This window comes from Misgurnus anguillicaudatus, chromosome 21 (genome assembly GCF_027580225.2).
Source record: "Misgurnus anguillicaudatus chromosome 21, ASM2758022v2, whole genome shotgun sequence".
NCBI classification, from domain to species: Eukaryota; Metazoa; Chordata; class Actinopteri; order Cypriniformes; family Cobitidae; genus Misgurnus; species Misgurnus anguillicaudatus.
In genome coordinates this window covers 45120384-45130053 of record NC_073357.2, presented here as the reverse complement: position 1 = coordinate 45130053, position 9670 = coordinate 45120384, and positions in this window count along the sequence as shown.

Sequence of the window (9670 nt, the reverse complement as noted above, 5' to 3'; positions counted from 1 at the left end):
CCTTGCGCCTGAGCGGGAATTCTTGCAGTTTAAATGTTTATCATTTTTATAGTTGTAATTTTAAAAGAACGCCTATTTTAGCAAAGATTATATGAAATATGATATTATATTCTGTGGAAAAATTTACAACTAAAAACATTTGAAGCAGGATTACTTTGTCAAGCGTAATGTGTTGTAGCAGTGAGCAGGAACATGGAACCCATGCTGCCTAGATAGGACCCACGTGGGGTCCACATATCAATGTTGTCTGGGTAATGACAAATTTTCCCGCTTTCCTTCCTCACTTTTTAAATCTCTATATGAAAGGGTCTGCTTAATGCCTAATGTAAATGTTATGTAAATGTAATAAGAAGAAGTCCAGCTTTCTTTGCATTTAAAGAGACACACACAAAAACAGTGCGTTTTTCATTGCATTTTTTAAATACGATGTTGCATGTTCAACATCGTATAATAAATGATCTGTGGTGTATTTTGAGCTGAAACTTTACAGACACATTCTGGGGAAACCAGAGACAGGGCCCTTTAAGAGATCCTAAAATAAAGTTTTTCTTATTGTCTGTTGTAAGGTTATCTTGTTCATGACTTTGTAGCTTATGCTGGGTACACACCAAAAGATAATCAGGCTGATTTTGGGCGATTTCCCCCCGTCCGACAATCCTAGCTATGTCCCGATTATCTTGATGGTTCTACAGATTATCTTATAAGATTTCCCCTTGGTGTGAGGTGTGTTAAGAGTGTCCGCACATGATTGCAAGAACGTCGGAGATGCCCCGATTGGCGATCGCAAATCGTAAATGTTAAACATGTTTTATATTTACGATCAGAAATCCTGATGTGTGGGGAAACCCCAAGGACAAACGCGTGCACGCTCTTGAGATTATCACGTGAAACGAAATAATATCCAATCAGAAAGTGAGATGATGGAAGACGGAATCAGTCATGGCGCAGCACAAAGTGAAGTTGATGCAAAGTGAACTTGTACAGACCATGTTTCCGCTGTCTCCACGACTTCACCCAAACCCTTTTTCTTGAATTTTGTGTGAAAATTATTCCAAACACTATCATTGAAATTGCATATCGTCCGCCATGCTTATTCTATAGTCACGCGAGATTTTGCAAGATTTCCTGTGTTCACAGTCGAGACTCTGATTAAAAATCTGTTTGTGTGTGCTGTGCTTTCTTTGACACATCATGGCACAGTATAGGCTTAAATCTAGGATTTTTCTATCCTCATGTTTGTGGTCTATCACATTTTGAAAATCTTATAAGATGTAAAAAATCTTTTAGTGTGTACCCAACATTATGTAAAAAGCATCAAATTTGAAAAATATAATTTAGGTGGCGCTTTAGGTGGCATTTAGGGGGCGCTAATATTGACCAAATGCGCACGGCATGCACACATTCATCAAATACCCGACCTCAGGACATTCTAAATTTTTTTATCAGAATTCATTAAACGCCTGAATTATTTTTTAGCAAAAGTCTTTTAGCAAAAGCATAAGTCCATGGAAGAAGAACTAAACTATAGCACACGTACGTTATGGTCCAAGAGTTAACAAAAATATTAGGACATTGACTGAATGTTTGCGCCTTTTACCTTTATTCAGAAAGGACAGTGAAGCACGACTGGAGACTTTTTTAGAAGTGGAGATTTGTGCATGTACATTTAGGGTTTTGAAATCACTGAACCTTAAACATAAGAGCCTGATAAAAATGCTTATTTACAAGAAAAAATGTCAGACACACTTTGGCGCTCTTCATTTTTTACATAATACAAGTAAATGGAGAATGATGCAGTGATTCACATAAATTTTAAGTAACTTCTTTTGTCCTACATGCTTCTGTTTTTGTGTGGTGATGTATTTCATATTTTTTGGAAAAATATCATTCAAAGTTTATAAAATTGGCTGCTCTCTCAAAGTTTCTGCTCTGATGAATGTAACCAAAACGCATTCAGCCGTTTGACAGAAACCTTTGTCGAGCCTTCGCTCCAATATCAACCCAACATGGAATTTCCATCCTTCACCCTCAACCTGATATTAACCTTTACACTAAAAAGTGTTCCATTATACAGTATAGCTCCAGTACAATGTATGCATTCATGTGTCTTGGTTTTTGCCACCATCTCGTATGTCTCCACACTGCTCTCCCGGGAAAACGGCCTGTGTCGTGCCAAATTTCATCTTGGTATTTTTTCATAAAAAGAGGACAGGCTTACAAACAACTGACATGAGCCAAAAAACAGGGCTGCTGTCTTCCCACACGCTCTATAGGACGACGGATGTTTCCTGTCCTGGAAAAATCCATTCTACAGGAGAAGAGCGTGAACTTTGGAAAGCTGCTGTAAAAATTGACACGACATTGCACCGCGTGAGATTGGAACAAATATTATTACAGTAAATTATAGGTTATGTATCCATGTGTTGTCATATATTTAATTGTTATCTTGCTAATCAGCTCTCCATCAACTGCTGTGGTTATTTTGGCACTTATAGTTTTGCGCCCCGACAACTGCTGTTATTCCTCACCCGGGACAAAAACGTCCAGCTACATGCGGTCGGGTGCAATTTATTTGCCATTTACAGAGACCTCTTAAGGTGAAACGAGGTGCCGCGGTAGTGCAGAATCAGTGGGACTTTCCTTCAAGGCAGAGGTAATAATATGGAAAATCATTCTTCCCACTGTGAAGGCTGAGGGAAAACTATGGTTGAACTGATGTCATCCACCAGGCATCCAAACAACAAACTGCATCCCTATCCCAGCATCTCACTGACCTCATACAATGGTGTTTTCGTGGAAAAGCAGAAAATAATTTTACTAGGTTAGACCGCAGGACTTGTTTTTGTGAGCGAGTTGCACTACAGGTCAGGAAATCTGATATAGGCCTACTTGCTCTTTTTAAAGCTTCGTGCCAAACGATGAAAAGATTGCAGACAATTAGCAGATGTGTTACACCACAAAGGGGTGGTGGCATGTGGTCCACCATAGAAGAAAAGTGAAATAAAGCAGTGGGAAAAGCACAAAAAGGTCAGCTTGTGTCTGCAAAACGCAGAATTTCAGTCACAGGCTTGCCATGAAAGATGCTGAGAATCGTTTATTCGAAGGGTAAAAGGTTGCTTTTTTGGATAGTTAGACATACATTTAAATTTGGCAGACGTTTTTATTCAAAGTAGCTTGCAGTGCATAAGGCATTTTGCCAAAGCGTGTGTTCCCTGGGAATCAAACCCATGACCTTTGCATTGCTACTGTTGCGTGCCATTCTTCACTAGTTCTCACTCAGGAAATCATCAATCTGAAAAGAAATTCAAATATGTTTTAATACACGAGTGAGTTACATGATCGATGACATCACATCTGCATTGTTTTCCCATGTGACTCGTGTTTCATCAGTGTCCGTCAGGTCCGTGCACCACATGATCAAATAGTCCTATCTGTTCAAGGCCAGTTTCAGAGCAAAGTTTCTTCCCATTTACTCTATGCATATTACTGTTAAGTGTGTTTCCTTGAACAGCTAAAACAAACACATCTGAATGTGGATGTGCATGTAGATTCTGATAAATGACATGTACATGACTGCAGCGGATCAATAGCTGTACCTGAACAAAGAACTTACGTGATATCAGACATTTGGTTGACCTCTCTTTAACGCATGGAGCTTTTTTATCAATTGTGTGCCAGCTCTGTGTAGATTTACATTGAACCCCATATTATCTAAAATCTTTTAAACTGTTATTTTTCACGCATGCATGCAACATTGGTTTCAAAATGTTTTAATAAATGTTTTAAAATGACTAAATATTTTGTTAGAATAAATATGATGTCATTTATTTTGTTTCCATATCTTTACCTTAGGTCTTTGTTTAGATTTCCTTTAAATTTTTATGATTTACCAGTTTTTATAGTTTGCAGCTCCTATTTGTTGAATAGCCGTACTGAGGTTCCTGGTGGGGTATGATGAAATACATTAGCACACTATAATAGAAAGGTTTTATATTGACAGATAAGTGAAATTTCATAGAAAATGAATGGCCTGATTCTTATGTTCTGCTTAGAAATGCTGCAATACTACCAAAGTCTAATCTGGTTTATGTTCATACGTTCTGAATTCTGTGTAGAGCAAAGTTCAAAGACAGATTGTTTAAGAGTCTACCCCATCAAAATTGCGAAAGTTGCCATCTTTGAAAAGTCTGTCGCTCTTTTGTGAACGTCTGGCAAAATTCCTATAAATAATCGATTATTTCTTTCCTGGAGGAGAGTTATATCTATTCGCACAATATTGTCACCATTTCTTATTAAATCATTAATGATTGTGTATTAACATGATTAAATATTAATTAATTAAATATTGATTAAATAAATAAAAAAGAAATCACATAATTTCATAATCAACAATTATATATTTAACAAAAAAAAGATGTAGAGTGAGGGATTCATCTTAAAAACAACTAATTTACAACAGCTGGAATTTCTTGAGTAAAATACAGATTTTAACTATATCCTGTTTCTCTACTTCTGTAGCTTAAACCCATCGGTAACACTTTACAATAAGGTTCATTAGTAAACATTAGTTAATGTATTGACTAACTTGAACAAAGCATGAGCAATACATTTGTTACAGTATTTATTCATCTTTGTTAATGGTATTAATAAAAATTTAAGCTTTAATTGTTTGTTCATGTTAGTTCAGAGTGCATTAACTAATGTTAGCAAGATTTTAATAAAGTATTAGTAATTGTTGAAATTAACATTAACAAAGATTAATAAATGCTGTATAAGTGCAGTTCATTATTAGTTAATGTTAACTAATGTAGCCAACTAATGTTAACTAATGAACCTATTGTAAAGTGTTACCAACCCATTAAAATGTGTTACCATTAACCATTAATGACTTTATGGTAAAAGGATTGTTTTCCTACTTTATGTCTATTAAACTCAGTGGGGGGGTTACGTTTCTTAGCTTACCTCTCAATGTGAATTCTAGTACATTTCAAGTCATTTAGAAGTGATTATCATGAGAAACAGATTTTGTTGTATCACATGCTTTTATAAATCTGATACAAATGAATTTGTGCCTCTTTCTTTTGATTTTCATTTGCCAGTAAGTTTAACATTAACTAGAGGGAAGGAAAGATGTTCTAGGGGTTACTGGATAGCCCTGCCAAAAATCAGAGGAAGGCCTGGGAACTGGGATGTTTGACATAGACAAGTCAATATTTGAATTTGGTTTTTAGCTGATAGTGGTGTTTTAGCTATTGGACTTTTGTGGGGTAAAGAGAGATTGGCATGGGGACTTTATGTTTCAGCAATTCTTTGTAAGAAGATTATAAATAAATATGAAAATAATCATGATTTACTTTGATTAAAACTGACTGTTATGTCTCAAAAGAGTTTTAGAGTGTAATTTACTAAGAATTTTGCATGTTTTATTGCATTTTATCTGGGTACTCTGCAGGTACTCTAAACATTTTTGTGTTCCGGAAGAGAAACAGTTTTAGCAAAAAATTAGTCAGCGTGGCATTAGAGAAAATTTTTCTTTGTCACTTTAAAATCTATGTGCCTTCATAATGTTTATGTCAATCATTTCATTACTTGGAACTTCCATTATAAGACCTCGACAAATCATTGTTCAGGACCATGGACAGCACACAAGTGGTTTTCTGAGTGATACCAGGGCAAATGCAAAACGGGCAACAAACGTGATCACCTACAATATCATTTATTTACTCCTTTAGAAATAAGCTTGATAAAATAGGGTTGATAAAATCATACCTTGGGTGAAAAGACCCAAAAGATATTTCACACAATGCTTTATTTCATTATAACCCATATAATTTAAACATTGTAAAGTTGCATGTGTTTACATTACGGTCCAAAATGTCTTCCACAGAAAAGCATATAATTTTTTTTACTCTTTACACATTAATGTGTTGATTTTTTTGTCCAGAAGCCTTTGTAGTCCATGCATTAACAATGCATTAGCCATGGCAGTGATGCTCCATTCATGGGTTTGATGCAAGAATGCACTAAATAAACTATACTGTATAGACTGCACTATATACAGAATGCATTAAATAATTAGATTAAATGCATTGTATGTTTCTGTGGGAAAAGTCTGTGAAATGCATAAATGAACATCTCAGCTGGGATGAGTTATAACATTATTTCATAGCACGTCTAGATTTTATGTAATTATCAGATTATATAGTCTTAACAACACTGTAAAAAAATCCCTAGAAATTACAGTGTTATTGCAGCTGGGTTGCCGGTAACTTACCGTAGATTTAAATGTACCGTATGTTATTTACTGGTTACATTTTGTTCAAAGTTAAATGAACATTAAACATTTACAACTCTTTGTCTTTACATAGTAAAACTAAAAAAACAGCATCAAGCAAAACATTCTGAGAAACAAAATCTGAAGCAAAAAAAAAAAAAACAGAAAAAGGTTGATGATGATTTCTGGTTTCCAGAATGCTTTGCATGAGGCTGTTATTGTATAGTTTTATTCTGTAAAGATAAAGACTTGTTAATATTTAAAATGTATTTAACTTTGAACAAACTCTTGTCAGTATCACTGAAAAAAATGATTCATTGAATTTAATCAATTTTTTTAAGGTAAGTGGTTGCAATCAATTTATTTAAGCTACATTTAAACAAAAGTTTGATATTTTATTTTACTTTACTTATCTTTTTTGTGTAAATGTAGCTTAAATAAATTGATTGCAACCACTTACCTTAAAAAAATTGATTCAATTCAATGAATCATTTTTTTCAGTGTATATAACATACATTTAAATCTACGGTAAATTACCGGCAACCCAGCTGCAATAAAATTGTTATTTCTATGGAATTTTTTACAGTGAATCTTATATCCTGATAATATCTTGGTAAGAATATGAAAAATATTTTGTATGTATATTACAAAGAGAATAAATATTGGATTACATTTCATTGACTCTGCTTTTTACAGAAGAAACTTAAAAGAAATGTGGGTTTATGACATAAAAATAAACATAATTGTAAACACTATAACACTTACATACCACATATGACATGCAGCCACTGAAAAAAAATATTCATTCAATTTACTAAATTTTTTTAAGGTAAGCGGTTGCATTCAATTTATTTAAGCTACATTTAAACAAAAGTTTTTTATTTTATTTTACTTTGCTAATCTTTTTTGTTTAAATGTAGCTTAAATAAATTGATTGCAACCACTTACCTTAAAAAAACTGAGTAAATTGAATGAATCATTTTTTTCAGTGAGGGTACTCACAGGAGTTAGATGTTAAAGAGAGACAACTGCATGATCCTAAAGTCTTTTATGCAATTTGCAGACTAATAAGGTTAACATTTGGACACTATTGTAAATAGAAATGAATGTCTTTGCTACTTAAACAAAAAAATATTTTTTAACTTGTTGAATGTCTTTACATTTTAACACAAAACATTCATTTTGTGCTAAAAACTTGAAGACTCCACACCTGCCAGCAGTGATTGATGTTTCACTGTCTCGTTTTAATGTTTAGCTTAGAGCACTGAATGAACCGGCTGGTCCGAAATGATCCCATATTACTGAAGCATATTGTGATTTGTCAGAGAGATGATTGAGCGCGCGTGTCTGCATGTGTCTGAGCATGTGCATGCTTATACGACTATTTATACCTGTTTTTTGCAAGCGCGCACACATTCGTGTGTGCAAAAGTTCATAACCTGCCCCATCCCTGTCTGCTCCCTGCACATTTCTCATGCACGGAGCATAATGGCATCATGCCTCGTGCTGCTGAGATCTCCACCTGCCCGAGTAGCCAGAATGTCACAATGAACGTCCCACTCCCGAGTGAATTTGGCCTTTTGCGTAATAGGGTTACGCAAGATGATGACGAGGGTAAACTCGCTCATCCCAGCGCAATAATGAAGATTAATACAAAGAGAGTCTTTTGTTAGGTATCGGCAGGTAATAACAATCATTCAAAAGAAAAGGTTCAGCGTTTAACTAAAGACTTGAGCAATTTCATCAAATACAAAAGCTTTGTGTTTTTCCACTGCCTTTGATGGGATCTGTCAATAAAACGCTTCATTCAATTCAGGGTCAATAGTTTAAAGCTCAAAAGCCCGGCAGTCATAAAAACAATAGAAAGAATAAATAAGCTGTAATATTGAGTTTTTAAAAACTTAAATCACTTAAATATCTGTCGCATTGTTCTTTCCGACCACACAGTTTGCTGGCACACATCATTAACAATGAACAACATTGCGGCATCTTGAATTACCAAGCAGAGGTTTACTCTGCCAAAAAATGAAATTAATCACATTTTTAAAGATGATTCATCTTTGCATACATGTTCATGGCCATGCATGAAATGTATTGGATCACAAAGTCACAGAAGCACACGGTGAGCCGCCTCGTCACGGCCCATCAACAGATGTCGATGTAGACAGTTGACAAGTGAATGATTAATGTCCTCGCTATATTTCTGGTGTCACTATATTTGTCTTTTGTGGACTCGTACAATGTTTCACAGCAGAGGGTTTTTCAGCAGTTTGCTACTGATTAATTTCAGCATTTGCCTTCACATCAGACAGCAGATATCTTTCTCAGTGGGGCATCTATAGTTGCAGCCTTAACTTCACACAATAGACCGAACAACAGGCACACTGTGTCACTGCGAATCTGTTCTTCAAGGAATTGGTTGTCCTTGAGTAACTCTTTACTAGCTAGACATCTTTCATCTTGAAGCTTATGATTGGTACGAGTAATTCTGCGTACACAAGTACCATCATCCATTTAACCGACAAAGTGGTTATGAACAAAGGAACCACAAATACAGTACAAATCATCTGGCTAAAGCACACAAACACATCCTTCAGTTCCCACGACACAACAGGCACAAGAGGAGCAGAACAGATTAAAGACGATGCAGACAGCTGATGGATTGACTGAGCGAGCAAGTGAAAGAAGCTCGACGTCTTTGAAGTTGAGCCTTCAGGTATCATTCCTGTCTTCCCTCATATTGCTAATAGCTGCGCAAACCTCGGGCTTTAGAGAAAACAGCCGTGCACTTAAGTCTCGAGTCACATCTTAAATCACATCTAAGTCTTACATAAACAACCCCAAAGCACAAACGCATGCAAATTAATATCTGGCATTTGGACTTTGCAAAAATTTAGGAAAGGTATGAAGTTGACTGCTACTGCAGGTTTGGGCCCGTAAAGTTTTGTGGGTTTGGGGTGGAGCAGGCCTGGATGAGGTATAAATGAATGGCTGCTAATGTATGACACCTTAACATTATACTGGCAATAGCCAAAATGCATTACTGTTAAAATAACCCTTTCGGATTTTTTCGGCTGTCTACCAAATATTAGGAGATGGTGATTATCAGTATCAGATGCTGCATAAAATCTCTCCAGGTGAAATTTAGTGATTTTTTTTACTAAAAGTATCTTTATAAAAATAAGATTAGCCGTAAAACCAAACCGTGAGGGCACTGTGCATTAGACGGCTCATCTTTTCGAGGTACACAGCCTGCCTGTTTCGGCATTGGATCAAGGTTAGTCAGCATATTAGGAATAAGTGTTCCCCAGCATTTACCTTTCCCTTAGGGCAGCCAGGTCACTGCCTGTATGAAATGAGATAAAAAACAAGCACTAAAGTATGCACTTGTATGCA